Raw genomic sequence first — 20,567 nt, 5'->3', positions numbered from 1 at the left:
CCGGCCGCCATTACTGGGTCCATTACCTCGATCGTAATTACGAGTCATTAGAGCCCTCGCTCCCGGGAAATTAATGCGTCGAGTGAGATATAGCCTTTTAATATCTAGATCGGTATGGCATGTGGCACTGTTACGTCACTATTTATTTGTAAAAATGGATATAACTTATTTATTATTTATAATAATGATTAAAGTTGATTTTTGATTCGTCACTTACGGTTTTGCTTGATATTGACACAGTATTCATCATATTTTATGGAATTAATTAAGATGTTAGTCTGATTTTAATAATACTTAATTAAAAATAAAATATAAATAAATAAATACCAACACAATCTCAATATTTATAATATGGAATATTTTACGGCTGATATTATCTATGCGCTCTTAAATTAACCTTCAATTTAATTTTAGTTCTTAATAATATTAAGAATAGGACTTTAAAAACCTAAAACACTAAGCTTTATCAAAAAAATTATAATAGTAATAATAATTATGAAAATAAACAATTTAATATTTGAGTCGATTAATAATCTCCACAGAAATAAATACCATATTAATTGTAGACAATTTCTGTCAATAAAACTGCTGTTTACACTTTGTAGAACGTTTAAAGAGATGATACGAGATAAATATGAATGTTAATAAAGAAGTGGCTGTGCGCGTGCGGCCGGTAGATGGATTAGCATAGCACTCGCGGATCGATCGTAAATTTATAATTATTTTTCATTACATAGTATGAAACAAAGTCGCTTACCGCTGTCTGTACCTATGTATGTGTCGGATATATAGTTGGGTTGTCAGTTTCCATTGCAATTAAACGCAACAATTTAAATAATCTTTATTTCATGATATTAACAAATTCATTCTTGAAATAGAGTTTAATATTAAAAATGAATATTTATTTGATTCTTATTCTTAAATACAGCTCTTAATCAATTACAAATGAATTACTTAATATATGTTTCAAATTACGCAACGGATTTTGATGCAGTTTTAATAGATAGAGTGATTCGATAGGAAGGTTGTTGTATATAATATATGGAAAATATATTAAAGAAATAACTTCTTCGGTATATTTAGTATCAGCATATCACCCGTGCGAAGGGTCTGGTTAAATTTAAGACGTTTTTTTCTTTCCTAAAATAATTACAATTAAGAAAGACAATTTAACATACATTGATTTAATACTTTCAAAACTTAAAGGGAAACATGAAAATTTGAAAATATACGTACAGTATATTATACATACATATTATATAGTATATGTTCGTTTAACAAGAACGGTGATAAAATAATTTTGGTCATATTTCATTTTACCTTTTTATATATTTAGTATTTGTATTTTCAAATGTAATAAAAGTTGTAACACACATTCAGACACTAATAATAATTGTTATGACGTAGACCTAGGCTTTTACAGAGCTAGAAAGTGTTAAGAAATGGCATACAGACATAGTAACTATAGAACTGGCTTCATATTTCGATGTATCGGATGTCATTGTGTTGTGCAGTCTATGATCAATCGAGATGTAAATATCAATAGGAAGTTACCACTTATTCTTCCATTAAAGTTCGTGTAATTATAGTCACCAGACATAATATCTGAGGTCCTATCCGCGCGTTCAGTGTGGAGTGAACATTTCTCACAGTGACATTTATAAACCCACATTGGAGCAGCGTGGCGGAAGATTCTCCTCAATAGTTTATGAGCGAAGGTGACATTAACACCAGGTAGACAAGCGTCTGTTTTATAATATTAAAATAATCGCTTTTTACTAAATTCATATGTGTGTATACACGGTACATATACCAAATTAACATTATTTACAATTTTTGGTCTATCTCTTTGTTTCGTCTAATCACTGGAACAGCTGAACCGTTTTTGACGTTACTTTCACTGACAGAAAGCTTTTTTTGTTAAATTTAAATGTGCACGAACATGCTTGAATAGCTAGTCTAAATTAAAAGAAATTAAGAAAGAGATTAATTAAGTTTGTGTTAATTCAGACACATGAAATAAATTATGAATGTTGTCACCATAAGTCATTAGCGTACAGTCATTATTAGCCTTTTCATATGGTAAATTCTGGTCTATAAATGATTTAAAATTTCTTGAGATTTTTATTCGATATTCCATTATTTACGATTTAAGGCAGATGTTCCCTTTGTGAGATTGAAAGCAAATGCTATGCTCGATGCACGTTGAATGTTTTTTTCATGGTTTTTCAAATTGTAAGGTAATAATTTTGTACGACTTCTTAAATAAAATCGACGAGATATTTCACCGACTCACACGACAACAACAACAGCCTGTAAATTCCCACTGTTGGGCTAAAGGCCTCCTCCCCTTTTAAGGAGAAGGTTTGGAACATATTCCACCACGCTGTTCCAATGCGGGTTGATGGAATACACATGTGGCAGAATTTCTATGAAATTTGTCACATGCAGGTTTCCTTCACCGCTGAGCACGAGATGAATTATAAAGACAAATTAAGCACATGAATCAGCGGTGCTTGCCTGGGTTTGAACCCGCAATCATCGGTTAAGATGCACGCGTTCTAACCACTGGGCCATCTGTGCTCGACTCACACGATGCCTAGCAAATAATTTCAGTTCAATTGACGCGAACACAATGACTTAAATCACAGAGATAAAGTGTATTAATGAAGGAACAGGATCTCCGGACATCAAAGCGTCGAGAGTCTATCTACGCATAAAGATATTGTCACGCACGAGTTGATGGACAGACGGCACAAAGCGGCGCAGGCGCAGCGGCCCGCTTTGTGTTTGTTGGTGCGTGAGGGTTGTCAACTTACATATCGATAATCATTTCTTATAAGTTTATATAAATTAACATCTTTACGATCTATAAATAGAATGTTTATCGTTTAACAGCGTTAATATTACTTTAAGCATTAATATAAATATTTATTTTTAAAAAGCTATTTATTATAAGTGATCGGTCGTGCAATTTGTGTAGACTCTGACATTCGGCGTCAATTCGCTATCTAGATTTTAATTAATAGTTTATAATTAATTTAATATATTTGTTAACACATTTCAGGTTGTAATACTTTGTTTCGCAAAATATACCTACGTTTATCATTTTCAATAACTGCTCACACATCTACAATGTCTGATGATATTAGAAGTTGTCCTGTTTCTTCAATATTATTTATTTACCTTGTACGCATTTTAACAAAAAATAATAATAATGTAGCCTAAGTTACTCCTTATTGTATCAGTTATCTGCCAGTGAAAGTCCCGTCCGGTCTAGCCATTTCAGAGATTAGTCGGAACAAACAGACAGACAGACAAAAATTGTAAAAATATTATTTTGGTATATATACTGTGTATAGATACATAAGCATTGAGAAAAAAAGGGCTATTTTGATATTACAAACATACACTCGACTCGACTTTTGTTACATGTATAGAAGATGAATTAAATAAAAATATTTTATTTATTTAAAAAAAATTTGGAGACAACCCTAGAGTCCCCTTCATCGAGTAGCAGGGTCGACATAATTTGGACGATTTTCGTTCATCGCCGCGTGACGATCATCTTGACAAAGTCGGTGAAAATATCTAATAACCCATAGGATTACGATCTACTATTAAGAGCTATTCAGAGTTGTATAACGTCCATTTATATGTTTCTTACACGTTATGTGGTAAAAAAACTTTTCGTTGAGCATTTAAGTACTTATATTTATGATTTTGAGTTTTGTAATTGTAAAATTAGAGATTAGCTTTCCAAAAATACCATTTATTAATCATGAATAATTCAGTCACATAGGTTAAGGTTTTTAAATATGAAATTAATAGCAACAATTATTAATATTTTTAACAATACTTTCAAGTAATATTTCATTTAAATGTTTACTATAAAATTAAAAAAAAAAATTAAACCGCATGTAACTTTACCTTTGCCACAGAAATTTGTTCACGTCAAACATAAAAAAAAAACGTTACAATCAAATATGACCGTGAAATTGTACAATTAAAATTAAAAACACCTATTCCACAAACTATTCAGTCCTTTTATATCTAAACATTATAATATATCCATATATGAGCTCTAAATGATTTATTACATTAGCAACACAATTTAAAAACCTGCGCATATGTCTAATTAATAAACATAGAATAAATTTACTTGCATGCTTTCTCTCTTTCTCTTGCTATACATATGACAGAGACGAGATATAGTAAGTAAGCTTTCGTTTATTGAAACGGCAGAATGTAACGGACAGTTGAATGTATATACGGCTTCAAAGCGAACCGACTTATAACGACATCCATTCAAATGGTAACATTACAGAATATTAATTAAAAATAACTTAATATAAAAAGGTGTTCAATGAATACAATGTTAAAAGAATTTGCAATTGCATAAAGTTTTACTTTAATTTAATTTGTTAAGGACCGACATGCCAGTTAGACAGCTGGGAAGTGAACACCCGGCCTGTGCCAGTCACTGGCACTAATGGAAAGACATCACTTTATATATCACCAATACGCCGCCAATCACGGGTTCTAAGATTTTATTTGTTTGTAATCGAGTTGCAACTTTTAAGACCATCTTTCTTTGTGTAATCATCAGTGGCGCGGACACCAGGGCTGTATAGCAGACAACGTGAAATAATAACTATTATTACTAATTAAGGGCATTATTAAACAAATTCATAATATAGGTAGGACGGCAAAAGGCTACCAGGTGGTAAGTCACACAGTCCCACAAACATTGGCGCTGTAACAAATACCAACCAATCCTTACATCGCCAATTTGCAAGCAATCTTGGAAGGTAAGATATTATGTCCCTTTCGCCTGTTGCTCTGATTCATTCACACTTCAAATCGGAACACAGCAATGCTTATTGCTTATAAGTGGTAGAATATCTGATGAATGAGTGATACTTACCTGGAGGGGCTTGCACAAAGCCCGGTAATTATGCAAATATAAATAATTAATTAATAAATACAATCACGATATTCTGAAAAAACTCACTCAATGAGGTACAAACGCAAGCAAAAAAAACTGTCGGAATATACAAGATGGTAACTATTAATCGTATTCCTGAAGATCAGGAGTCAATATCCATCAACAAAATCTTAAAGAGTTTTCTGACCTTCATTCAGAAAAGATTTATAAGACACCGTTGGCACCACACCATCGAGCCAAGCTTGACCATCATCATAGACTTGCCAAACGCTTTTAGAATATCCCATAATTGCAGATGAATCAAACATAACCTCAAAAAGAAATCAAACCTACAAAACAAATAAGACCAAAGTTATTAATTACAGACTATACATTATATAGATTCATTTTTAAAAATCGAATTAATAAAAACCGATTTCTGTTATTTGCAATAAATATCTTATTAAATTATGCACCAGAATCTCGGTTACGATTGTATCATACCACAGTATCATTAATGACGATAAATGTCAGCAAGATAAGAGCTTTGGTCTGACCGGCCCGCTCGCCGGCGATTTGCATAATCTAAGCCGTAATCAATGGTTTTTATGCTGATTATGGTTAAATTAAGCGTGTTTTGATTTCGAGACTGGCCATTTGTTATTGCTAAAATTATGCATATTTTTTTATTGTTCTTTTGGATTTTTTGGTCATATATATTGTATTCTTAATGGCGCCTTGGTCTTGAAACATTTGTTCATTGGTACGCAACCCCGAGGTCCAGGGTTCAATTCCCGGCCCGAGTCGATGCAGAAAAAGTTTATTAGTTTTCTATGTTGCTTTGGGTCTAGGTGTTCGTGGTATCATCGTTACTTCTGATCTTCCATAACACAAGTGCTTTCACTACTTACACTGGTATCAGCGTAATGTATGTGATGTTGTCCAATATTAAATATTTATTATTTACGTAAATTTTGTGAATATTTTGGTGGATACACAAACAGTTGCATTTGTAATTTATTTTGCGATCATTTTGCTTTTAAATGAGGAAATAAATTATAAGTGTTGTCATATTTTTATATTTAACTCGTTTTTTACTTTATTCTCAACAGTGTAATTATATCGTCTACATTTCTTAATTAACATTTAATTTTTGCTTATCTATTCAATTTACAAAAAAACCATTAAAAGAACTGTTTATTTTTCTCTTTAGTAATATTATGAGTTATCTTTTAAATAATAATTTGATATACATATTTTAAAATGCATCCTCTCAATTAACCTAAATGTTATCTATCTAATTTACATATAAACATAATAAGTTAAAACCCGAAAACAACTCAACTTTAAGTAAAATTATAATTATAATGATACCATTGTAAAAAATCTTAAAGATAGTTTTATTTTCTGGCGTGCGATTCTTTGACAATTCACTTCGTATTTCACTAGTGAAATGTTCACCTACAGTGAAGTAGGTACAGTTTCGATTCTTGTATCCTAAAAAAATTATAATTATAATTCTACGATGAGATTCGAGTTTCTTTTTACAGATTACCCCTAGTTACGAAAACCGACATGTTTCATTTTTAATGTTTTTGTTTATCTATAAAAAAATATAACCGTAAGATATACCGGTACCATAACAAATGGAGCGATTTGGATAGGTTTACATTGTATATAATATTATTATATAAATAGCTTCGAAGTAACACAACTTTAAATTTAAACTATTGATTACTGATTAGTGAGAATTTAATATAAATTTAGTGTATATAACATATTACACAATATAATCACAGTGTACAGTCGGCTGCGAATAATTTAAACGGTCGTATTCGTGTTATCAGCGTCCGAACGGAACACGTCACTCGTCTGATGATGTCTAACGTTCCGTATTATTAGTGATTCAGTGATTCTAACGGATGAACGAAAGTGGCAGCTAATGAGGAAACTGTGTTCCTTGCCAGAGATCGCTTTTAGCATGTACTTTTTTTCTTTTTTAATCACTTTGACGTGTACATGCACTGAGGCGCAAAATATTCTGCCAATGATATTATATGAGATGGAAAATACACTGAATTTAAATATTTGAAATTATAATTGATTAGTTAAGATTTTTTATCGGAAAGCCTTCCTTCTTTAGGCGAAAGAACAATCATGTACCGAGGAATCAATCATGAATAGTAGGACTATGTCTGCATAGCACCAGGCTATATCAGAAGCTACCACTATGTTAAACAAAAAACTTAATTATTACATACTATAAAACTAAGTTGCTTACCACTGTCTGTCTCTATGTATTCTTAGGTCTTTAAATTACAGAACGGATTTTAATGTGTTTTTTTTTAATATATAGACAGATAGAGATTCAAGATAATTTATATGTATAATCTGTGCACAATATAGTAAAGAAACGCTTATAACTTTAGAGGCTTCTAAAGTGATGTCGTAAATAAATACATATTTTTTCGTTTACATTCCAGACCCTTAGAGATAGATAAATAACAGTATTGTACACATTATAAAGGTCTTTAAAACAGTCAGTCAGACATTCTGTAGTATTTGTATCCGTGCAAAGCCGGGGTGTGTCGCTAGTTTAATATAAAATACAGTATATATCTACAAAATAACATATCTATATACATACATAGATACAAATGCAAATGTAGATTAAAAATAGACGATATGATCATCTAGTATGAAGAGATTACAAAATAGGAAATTAAGAAATGAATATTTCGACATTATAGCAGTGAGTTGTCTTAGCGGTAAATTATCTAAGACATTAAAAAAACTACTAAAGTAGTCACCGTATCATGGGAATTAACCCTAGCCAGGGAATTAACCCAAAGCTGGGCGATTAACCCTAATTAGTGGAAACTGAACGATATAAACAATCTTGGAGCGATAAATTGAGCATGCGATAAAAATACTTTTATTGAAAAAGATAATTAACCAATTTATAATATGGCAACACTAATTAGTATTAAACTTTCACAGATATAAGTATCTAATTACTATAAACGCTGTATAGTTAATTTAATATATTTTCTGTATCGTAAACATATTTAGTTTAATTGTACAAATATATTTGATGAATAACACTAATATAACGGTACTTAAGATATCAATCTCTAATACAAAAAAGGCACAGACGCAAAATTCTACTCAATAATAAAAAAAACAAAAGCGCGATAATCTAAATTAAACAGCCATTGATTTTGTTTTTTTGGCTCGGAGAGTAAAGTTGATATTGTCGTTAAAAGTGTTTATTTGGGTTTTATTTTTAAACTGAGTGAGTGGTTTACTTAAATGATATACTATATAGACCTATATAGTATATTAGGTATATATAATTGTATTAACTAACATGACTGTATTTTTTTATATGTTGAAAAATAGTAACTACTGAGTTTCTTGCCGGTTCTTCTCGGTAGAATCTACTTTCCGATCCGGTGGTAGCTTCACTTAATTGTTAAATAACGATTCAAAAGTGCTTGTAAAAGCATACTTGAATAAAGTTATTTTGATTTTGATTTTGATTGTAGGATTGTATCGCCTCCTGGCTATTTCATTTCATATTAAATTGTTCATATAACAAATGAGACAAAAAAAAACCGCTGAGTTTCTTTCACCAGTTCTTCTCAGGTCAGGGTATTTTCTTTTCCGAACCGTTGGTACTGTTTCAAATGACCAACAATAAGAAAGTGTAATGCTTCTATATTGAATAAATTTATTTGAGTTTGAGTATAAAAATCACATTACTTGGTGATTGTGGTATAGGTGATCACTTACTATCTGATGGCCTTTTTGCCAGTCCACCTACCTACACACACAGGATTCCACTTTCTTTTTGCAGAGAAAATTTTGAATCAAATTCTATCACGCAGCTCCAATTTAATCGAAATTGTCTAGTGATTTTCTCATTATGTTTTCCTTCTGTAATTCTGTCTGCCGGTATATCAGTAACTCTCAAGGCCAAATCACGGAACCTACAACAACAACAGCCTGTAAATTCCCACTGCTGGGCTAAAGGCCTCCTCTCCCTTTGAGGAGAAGGTTTGGAACATATTCCACCACGCTGTTCCAATGCGGGTTGGTGGAATACACATGTGGCAGAATTTCTATTAAATTTGTCACACGCAGGTTTCCTCACGATGTTTTCCTTCACCGCTGAGCATGAGATGAATTATAAAGACAAATTAAGAATATGAATCAGCGGTGCCTGCCTGGGTTTGAACCCACAATCATCGGTTAAGATGCACGCGTTCTAACCACTGGGCCATCTCTGCTCACGGAACCTCATATTATGTTGAAACTCCACAGAAGGTAACCTGTGTTTTCTTTATACCAAAACAAATACCTAAAACACGAGAAAAGCCGCGAGTAACAACTAATATGTAAGTTTTAAAAATAAGGAAATAATATTTTTTCCTTTCTTGTAAAGATTATAATTTTGACATACGATTTAACTTACTATTAAAGTAAGTTATTTTATTAAGGCTTTAGATAAATTAATTTTTTTTTATGGTATAGGTTGGTGGACGAGCAGGTGGGCCACCTGATGGTAAGTGGTCACCATCACCCATAGACAATGACGCTGTAAGAAATATTAACTATTCCTTACATCGTCAATGTGCCATCAACCTTGGGAACTAAGTTGTTATGTCCCTTGTGCCTGTAGTTACACTGGCTCACTCACCCTTCAGACCGGAACACAACAATACTGAGTACTGTTATTTGGCGGTAGAATAACTGATGAGTGGGTGGTACCTACCCAGACGGGCTTGCACAAAGCCCTACCACCAAGTAAATATCCCTTCAGTTATATATTATGTTATGTATATTAAGACAAAAGACATTTCCAAACAACATTTCTTCGTCCAAACCGCAAAGTTGTAAGCGAGTAGTAATTCGTAACAGTTGATATATTTTATGCGCCGGCGCAGAACCAGCTTCGTGGAACAATAATAATAATCGACGCAAGTACACTGAATGGGAAATAAATTATACCCGAAGGAATAATAGGGATTGGATGCGGTCGATATTTAATATCGATACTTTTTATATTTCAGAACAAATTACTGACGATTGTGAAAATGACAATAGTACCTATATATTTGTAACTTTGTTAATTTGCCATAATAACATCTTCATTAATCTCCGTTTTTTGTTTCATTAATTTTGCTTCATAATATCATTGTATTGCAAAGTCTAGTAAATTCTCTATTAACATGAAATTAAATTCACATTATGATAGAATACTATGATTTCTTATTCTTATGACTAATTACTAACCTTACATTACAAAATATACTCATCATAGTATTTGTTAATTTTAAAGTATAAACATCGAGTAATATCGATGAATAACATCACTAGCATCGCCTACAGCGACGTGTAGGCAACGACGATCGCAATTTTATCTGTGCCTCTGCGCCTGCGCCGCTCGCTTATTAAATCCTTCCGTCCCGCCCTAATGCCGCCATTAGGGGCAATATAATAAAATGCACCGGCCAAGATCGATGAGCGGCCCAGCGATGTTATTATATTGACATTAACATTACGAACAGAAAACGATGAACAAATGACTGATTGAAAAGAAAATAATATATATAGTACGACACAACTTAGATGTAGCTTCTTCAAAATTCGTAAAACCGATCAAATTATCAAATCTCCCAAATTATCAATATTTATTTCTTATGTGACAATGATCTGATAATATCATATGACTCTATATATACGTCAATTTGACACGTCGATTAACATGCACTTGCTTTCTCGGGTTGAACTGACGCGAGAATCTATAGCGACGAATAGCGTCGAATGGCGCCATAGGGATCTTTTTCTATTGTATAAATCGGCAGTAATCGGTTTTATTCAATTTGCCGATGCTACATCTAAGTTGTGTCCGTACTTTACGTAGTGATGTAATGAATTGTAATTTAATAATTAAATTTTAATAAAAGCAAGACCACAAAACGAACAAAAGGTTGAAAGTTTTTCAATAATGCTACGGTCTGATAGTTTTCTACTGTAATTATTTTTGAGTAATGTTTGGAGTTACGACATTGCATTTGTCACATAAATTTTATAGTTTAAAAGCAAAGGGATGTATTTGGAAACCATTTATTCTTGGAAGTAATGCCCTATTGTTTGTATTTTAAATGAAAATGTTAAGTTTGTTTCGTTTATTTAATTGACAGGTCGTGTCAATCTCAGGATATTACCGGCGTCTCTTTTTCGAGCAATTTCTCGTGTTAGAAAGGTCATTTATTGAGGAAGAGTGTCTAGATTTCTAAACTATATAACATCACTAAAGGTATTAATTTCATTATATTTACCATGTTTATTTACCATGTCTTGTTCACGAGACTCGTGAAATTCATAGATATTTCGTAGATAATGTCGAAATATCGAGCTCCACCGAATAAAAATAAAAAACATGGTAAATTTCCCGAAATTAATACCTTTAGTAATAAAAATAACCATGTTAATTTAAAATCTTATATAAAACATCACATTGAGTCTGTTAAAAAGATGGAAGGATAAAGCGGCAAAATTATGATTTCAATAAATGAGGTTTATTGTCTTCAGGGACGATGGAGTGACGATTTGAGTAAGACGGCTGGCAGCAGCTAAATGCGAGTAGCCGAAGAAAGATCTCAGCGTGCAATTGGAGAGTCCTATGTCCAGCAGAGGACGAATATGGGTTGCTGATAATGATGATGAGTTTAATTGTTAAGTAAACCTCATTTCTTAAAGTACGGTATACACGTATTGTGACAGCATAGCTGACTACAGTCTATAAAATCTAAGTACACAATAATCTGATAAAGACTGAATCATTAATAACGACGACTATGAAATGTCTTCGTTTATATTTATAGCTATTCAATTTATATTCATCGACTGTAAATATTATAAATTGTCAAACATTAAACAACAAAAATAATTATTCAAGACATTAAGCCGACTTGAGAATTATGATCACGCTAGCTTCATTGCGAAGTTTATGCTCTATGAAGACGTAGACACAAAGTTATGGCTGTGCAAGAACGGTTTTACGAGCCGCGGCGTCTCTTTGAACTAAAGTTCAGTACTTAGTGCTAGAAATAGCGTGTATTGCGTGCGGTAATAAATATACATGACCCAATTCTTTGGTCAAATTATTCTCGTGTAATGATTTAGGTTAAAGCATGGTCTATACGAAATTATTTTCGTCCGGATTTGGAATTAAAGGTAAAAGTTTTGCCTTTTTTTTGTACGAACCTTGAAACATATACACATAAGTAAAATATATATGTATACGATAAATTGATTATGTTTATTTTTATGGGAACCTATAAATTGTATTTAGACTTCAGTCATATAATCCGCGTTATAATATAGATCACTATTAATTTAAACTCAAATACAAATTAAGAGGTAATATACTTTTTAAACAAATTTAAAAAATCTAAGTATATAAAATTTCGCGCCAGTATCTTCTAAATGCGACTTTACCTGCGTGAAATTTATAAAACACAAATTTCCAACCTCCGTTTTACCTCTTTAGTGGTGGAGTTTCTTGAAATCTGTTCTTAGCGTATATATCTACACCATATGATGAATCTATCTCCCAAATTTCACGTTTGTTGGTTTTAATAGTGTCTGAGATTTCTAGATTAATGTATTAATAAGTGGTAATAGCACTTACTGACTAATTTACAAATTAAAGCGAAATATAGAGGATTTTAAATTGAATAATTAATTTTGTATAGCCCGCTCCGCTTATGACTATAACAAAAGCAACTCAACGCCGGTGTCTCAAAGATGAGCTATTGCAATTCTGAACACGCCCGTCTATTCATAGCCATTTCGCGCTTGTATCAGCATATTATATAAATAATTATAATATGGATGTATATATGCAAGTTGTGTAGCCGCGGCGGCGATACGGACGAACTTATATGTTTAGTTTTAATATTTATATTTCATAATATTCAAATTAACATGCTTTGCCAAAATGGATCCATAACCATAATAAACTGGGGTTAGAAGTAAATAAAGATGTTATTGTAGTATCGGATAAGTTAGGACAGGGCTTTGGCTCAATAATTAAAAGTGAAATAAAAAATGTATTTAACACATGCTCACCCGGGGCAACCTATCAATACCAAATAAATAAAATAAATTCTATGCATCTGGGTTCTAATAATGTAGTAGTATTCATGCATGGTGACAGTTTGTCTCTAAACAAAAAGAGTTTAATTAAGGATATTAAATTATTAATTGAAATCCAAAATCAAAAGAAATGCAAATTTATAATTAGTTTATTTCCATATTCACATACCTTGACAGATGCACAGAATTTACATATTTATGACTTAAACCTATGTCTATATAATTTGACTCGACATTGCAGTAATGATTTAATGTTATTTGACATTAATAAATTCATTCATAGATTTAAGTGGACAGAGGATACTGTGTACCTACCAATGAAATCGAAAAGACAAATTGGTAACCTAATTGCCTACAATATCAAAAATTATTTTACAAGTAATGTTACCAAGGATCATATGTATAATAAAAATAATAATTTAATTTATATTAACACCGACAAAATTAAAAATACTCAAATTAATAGTTTAAACTAAATAAAACGACAACATCTGCGCCCTCTTACTTAAATATTATACATCAAAATATACAGGGCATAGGTGGCAAAGACCATGAAATATAATTATTTTCGGAGTGTTATAAAATACATGTATTTTGTTTCACAGAACATTGGGTTAAAAAATTTGACTTATTTAATATTTCAAACTTTAAACTGTCAAGTGCGTTCGTAAGAGGGAGTGCTATTCGTGGTGGCTCATTAATATTAGTACGGAATGATATCGTTTGTAAATCTCGAAAAGATATTGTGGCCCTCTCGAACGTATCGAACGTACTATCGAACTATCCTGCGTGGAATTTCCACAGTACATTATAGTCTGCGTGTACCGGCCCCCATCGGGAGATTATTATTTGTTTGAAACCACTATGGAGGACATTCTTAAAAAGCTATGTAAAACTAATAAATATATAATTGTATGTGGGGACTTTAACGTCGACTTACTTAAAGAAACTACGTTAAGTGTTCGGTTGGTCGCCTTGTTTATGTCATTTAATTTAACTCATAGAGTTAATGAACCGACGGGAATAACCGACGGCACTTCTTCGTGTATTGATAATGTGTTCTGTGACTGTGAAATATATGAAGTATCAATTATAAATAATTTAACTTCTGACCATTGTGGTCAGAAGTTTTCATTAAAACACAAAGAAATAAATCATTTTATAAAAATAACATACAGGCCAATAACGGCTAACAAATTACATTGTTTTAAAGATATTGTGGCGTATAAATTGTCTAATCTAGATCTTACGACACAGGATCCAAATGGGCTTTATAATTCATTTTTTGAAGTAATACTAAAAGAATTTAACAATATATTTAAAATGAAATCATGTTATAGTAACACAAAATTAAAGTTTAGTGACTGGGCTACTGTTGGTATTTATAAAAGTAGAAATAAATTATACGACTTATATGATATGAGGCGGTGGAATCGAAACGTAGCCTTTTTAGAATACGTCATTAAATATTCCAAAATTTTTAAAACAGTATGCATTTCTGCTAAGTCCTTATATTTAAAGAAAAAAATCCTGAATTTTGATAATAGAATTAAAGCCACATGGGATGTTATTAGTAGTGTTAGTGGAAAACCCAAAAAGGAAATGATACCAATAGAATTGAACACAGGTAGTAGATACACGAGTTCTGAATTAGAGGTTGCTAATTTATTTGAATCATTTTTTGATAAAGTACCCCATAAAATAACATTTCATTTAAAATCATCTACATCAAATGCAGCTAGGTTATTAAATAATAGTGTTTCTAAATGCGTTATTGATTTTTCATTTGAAACGGTTTCTGCAATAGATGTCATAAAAGAATTTAAAACTGTAAATATTAAAAAAACTAACGACATATGGGGCATTTCGGTAAAATTTTTTAATAACATCATATACGATATTGCTCCGTATATAGCAGTAATTTTTAACAAGAATTTGGACACGGGTTCATTTCCTAACTTGTTAAAATGTAGTAAAGTTTTACCACTTTTTAAAACTGGAAACAGAAGCGATCCCGGTAATTACAGGCCTATTTCAATACTCCCATCCTTAAGTAAAATTTTCGAAAAAATTATCTTAAATCAACTTCTCGTCCATTTCGGTACAAATGCTATTTTTCATGGTGAGCAATTCGGTTTTAGAAGAGGTCGCTCGACAACTGATGCGGGAATTGCGCTTCTCAAACATATTTACGATGCTTGGGAGAAATCACAGAACGCTATTGGAGTATTCTGTGATTTATCTAAAGCATTCGATTGTGTAGAACACGAAACGCTTCTTTATAAGCTCAAATATTACGGTGTTAAAGGTAAAGCTCTTGATCTCATCGCTTCATATTTAAGTCAAAGAATCCAGCAAGTTTTCATTAATGGAATAAAGTCTTCTGGATCTACGTTAAAAATGGGAGTTCCGCAAGGTTCAATTTTGGGTCCCTTTCTATTCCCAGTATATATAAATGATCTTCCTTTCTATGTTAAGGGTATTTGTGATATAGTGTTGTTTGCTGACGATACTTCGCTGATTTTTAAGGTTGACAGGAAAAAAAAATGACTATGACGATGTGAACGGTGCATTATCACAGATACACAATTGGTTTACGGTAAATAATTTAGTTTTGAATGCTCAAAAAACAAAATGTGTAGTTTTTACCCTACCTAATGTTAGCAAGCAAAATTATAATATATCTTTAAATGGTGACCGTCTTGAAGTAACTGATACTACGGTGTTTTTAGGAATAGAATTGGATTCCAGACTTCAGTGGACTTCTCATTTATCATCCCTAACAGGAAGACTCAGCTCCGCAACATACGCGGTTAGAATAATTAGACAACTAACTGATATTGATACCGCACGTTTAGTTTATTTTGGTTATTTTCACAGTATTATGTCATATGGCATATTACTTTGGGGTAACGCTGCAGATATTGAATCTGTCTTTATTTTACAAAAGAGAGCAATTCGGTTTATTTATAATCTTGGAGCTAGAGACTCTCTTCGGGATGTTTTTAACAGAGTAGGAATACTTACTGTTGCGTCGCAATATATTTACAACAATATCATGTATATTCACAGTAACATTGATCACTTTGATAAAATCAGTGATAATCATTGTATATGCACTAGAAGTAAGGATAAACTTATAACGCCAAGTTTCCGACTCCGCAAAGTCAATAGATCCTTCTTGGGGCAAGGTATCCGTTTCTATAATAAAATTCCGCAGAAATTTTTAACTTTGCCGTTTAGTAAATTCAAATCGTTTGTTAAAAATACATTGGTAGAAAAAGCATACTATTCGATACAAGATTTTGTAGATGATAAAAAAGCGTGGAGTTAATACCTGTTGAATTCCAAGCAGGATACATTAATTGAAATAATTGTATTTAATTAACATGACGTTGTATTTTTTAAATGTTAAAAAAAGAGTAACTACTGAGTTTCTTGCCGGTTCTTCTCGGTAGAATCTACTTTCCGAACCGGTGGTAGCTTCACTTAATTGTAAAATGACGATTCAAAAGTGCTTATAAAAGCCTACTTGAATAAAGTTTATTTTGATTTTGATTTTTGATTTTGAATGACTTAACACGTTCAGTGCCAGCGACACGCCTAGCGTGTTCATGCGAATTTCTATAGCCACGCCGCGAACACGCTAGGCTTGTTCTAAGAATTTCAGTGATATCTTAAAAACTAGGCTAAATTATTCATTCAAACTAATTGTGTGCAATCTTCAAGCGATAAGCTACTGAGTTTTTAAGTGGCCCGTTAAAAATAATATATTTTTTTTATTTTACAAAAAAATGTCTTTCGTAATGCCGGCGACACGCTAGGCTTGTTCACTTATTAAGGATAATCATAGATTGTCAAACTGTTTTTTCAACAAACCACATTTTATTTATGGCTTATTACCAATTTGTTGAAAATTAAACTAATTTTGTTTTCTCAAATTTGCGGAACTTTGTTACATTTTTTTTTTGTACAAATATCTATTATTATAAAAATTTATACACCTTTGTAGTATAAATAAAAATTTTAACAAAAAGAAAAACCGACTTCAAACAAAACACTATTTTAAAACAAATTAATATGCACGAAAAAGTAATAAAAATAATTGCGTATTCAACATATTTTTTAGAGTCTTCCTAAGTTTAATGAAATGAAAAATATTAGACTACTTAAAAGTCGATTTACGATTATATAATGTAGTTATAGTTATTGAATCGAATTGATAACCTCCTCCTTTTGGAAGTCGGTTGAAAACTATATAAGCCGTAATTCTGCCATTCCTATTTAATGACAAAGTTTATACAAAATTGTCTTACTTTGTGTTATGTTGATACTGATTATGTATTACAAGTACCTATATGTTAGTTCGATTAATCATTAACTACCACATACATACACCAAATATATAAAATTAAACACTAAATAAGGCTGATTTACCTTAAAAATGTAAACTCATGTCAACTTCAAATTCGTGTTACAAGAATTGAAGTAATGAAACAATAAAACGAGTTTATCTTACAAGAAGCTTGATTATTTTTTAATTATTTGTTTATTAATTATTACTTATTTAATTGTTCTTTATTATTATATCAAGACATGTGCACCGAATCGATATCCTATGACCTTTGAACATTTCTAGCAACTAATAAGAAAGTGAACGAAACAAGTGAGATAAAAATTGATTTTAGAAATTAATAAGTATGTATTTGAGAAAACAAAAAAATAAGGTGGATTTTTATGGACACTTTATGAAGCGAAATTTAAACTCTGTTTTAATTTGTATTGAAAGTTCTATTTTATTTTATTTGATTATACCTTGCTACTTTCAAACTGACCCGCGTCCTTTGCAGGGATACAACAGTAGATAACAGGTAACAGTATATATCATGAACAATTTTTTTATTGAAATACGAACTAAATCATAACGCGATAAAAAGTATATATCAAATTCGACACCAATATAAATATGATATGTGGGAATTTATTAAAAAGTTTTACAACCACTGATTACATTATGATGTTTACTTACCATAAAAGCGGTTTTTTGTCATAATTCCAGGATAAAACACTGACAACATTATTCTAAACACCTTAATTATTGCATAATACAAGAAATATTAACTAACAAAGACCGTTTTAACAAAAAAATAATCATTTTTTTGTTCCTGTGCCAGTGGACACGCTACGCTTGTCCATACAATTTATCTAGCGATGCCGGGGACACGCTTAGCGTGTTCGCGGCATTATGTATGGCGGCATCGCTATGAGCATAGGAAAAATTTAGGTGGCAGTGAACGTGTTAATGGACGGAATATGTCGACTGAGTCATCGACGTAACATTTTAACTGCACGAAAATCATATCAAATAAAAAAATAATCTAGAAGCATTTACTTATTGCTAGTCAATATTATCTTTGTAAGGTCGGCAACGCACCTGCAAGCCCCCCTGTGTTGCAGATGTCCATGGGCGTTGGTGATCGCTTCCCATCAGGTGAGCCTCCTACTCACAAACCAGTATACACATAAGCCAATGATTATCAAAAAAACTTCCTTCCGGTTCGGAAAGGAAAATATCTTGCCTTGATAAAAGTGAAAGAAATTCAGCAGTTTATTAAATTTTTTGACAGCTGACCCGACCCGAATTAGCACGGGCAATACTGATAGTAAATATACTTATTACAGAATTACTAAATGCATTGTTGCTTGCGGTAGAACACATGATGACTACCACCTGGTGGTACCACCAAGTAACTAGAACGAAACTAATTCAGGTTATACTATTCTGTGATTGTATAACATTCGAAGGTATATAATTTAAACAAATATTTTAATAGCAAATTCCCATATCTACGATTAAGCTCTATTTCATTGTAAATACTATCATTTTCTTTGTGTTTTATTAGAATTAAGGTGACTTCGTATAATATACCAGTTAGTTTCATCAGAATCATTTTTTAATTTCGAAAAAATCTATTCCAAAATCAAAATGATAAGGCTCTATATTTCACAAAACCAAAATCCTACTCGAACATGATTTAGTTATTTGTTGCCTAACTCACTTGAAATTATTTATGTTTGTAAAATCGCCATCAACACTTATTTATGATGATAAAATCGAATTTCTTTTGGTTCGAATTGTATTTGCGATTCGATTTTGCAAAACATAATAATTACAGTGATATCCCGCTGAACGGGGTCGCCCCCGTTTTTTGCGGTTGTACTATAACGTGAAATTCAAATTACTCGTTCAAATGGCTCGCTTAACGCGAAGTGATGTGTATAAATATGTATAATGTTATTGACTGCTTGGTCTTGGGAATTCTCGCTTTCTCTAAACATTCTGATTGTAGAATTGGGGATTCCCCGTCTGACTTTGTTCTATGTGGATATCTCTTTCGTTTCGTTTGTTCTGACCTGTTGAGCTCGGCTGGCAGGCATATTTTTACGTTTACGTGGAGATACATACATATATTAACTTTACGTCAAAATAGCCGTCTATAAAGAAATAAGAGCGTAAAAGCGTAGCTTTGGAATTAAAAATGAAAGTGTTATGAAGAACGGAAAATGGATTCGTATTTTTTTTGTATTAATTTATTGTTTCTAGAATGTATCCCTCACGCAAAATGGGGTATTGCAAGGCTCGTCTTTAACCTATTGGAGACCATATTAGGACAATGGGGCGCCTATGACTTTGACAGAACACTGTTTTGTGAGAATAGACAAAGTAACTTTCATTATACTTCAATTTGCAAATAAGAAATGCTTCGTTGTAATACCTAGTTACTGACTTTATACTATCAGGAAAAAATCGATCTTTATTTTGAAAATATGCAGATGTTTTATTTGATCTGGGACCCCGTATCGATCAAGGAAACCTGGGCATTTGCCTAAAGTGCCCGCTGGGAAAGAGGGAAAGCTGGGAGAGTCTAGGTATTGTTGAACTATCTTCAACGTAAAATATATATTCTGAAATACTAATATAAGAACGAAGACATTGTCTTGTGAGAAAAAAGTAATCTTTACTAATATTACAAATGGAAAAGTAACTGTCTGTCATCGCTTCACGCTTAAAACGATTAAAATGAAATCATCTCTAAAGTAAGCAATATAAAACACATTATAAATTAAATTTTCGTCAATTTAAATGTTTGTGAATTTTTGACCTAGCTCTATACATATTAAAAAGTTTTATCACGTAACTACTTTTGTTTGTCAATACAGTACACATCTGCTGGGCTAAAGGCCTCCTCTCTCTTTTTGAGAAGGTATGGAACATATTCCACCACGCTGTTCCAATGCGGGTTCGTGGAATACACATGTGGCAGAATTTCAATGAAATTTGTCACATGCAGGTTTCCTCACGATGTTTTCCTTCACCGCCGAGTACGAGATGAATTATAAAGACAAATTAAGCACATAAATCAGCGATGCTTGCCTGGGTTTGAACCCGCAATCATCGGTTAAGATGCAC

Source organism: Vanessa cardui, chromosome 17 (assembly GCF_905220365.1).
Source record: "Vanessa cardui chromosome 17, ilVanCard2.1, whole genome shotgun sequence".
NCBI lineage: Eukaryota > Metazoa > Arthropoda > Insecta > Lepidoptera > Nymphalidae > Vanessa > Vanessa cardui.
This window is presented reverse-complemented; position numbering follows the sequence as displayed.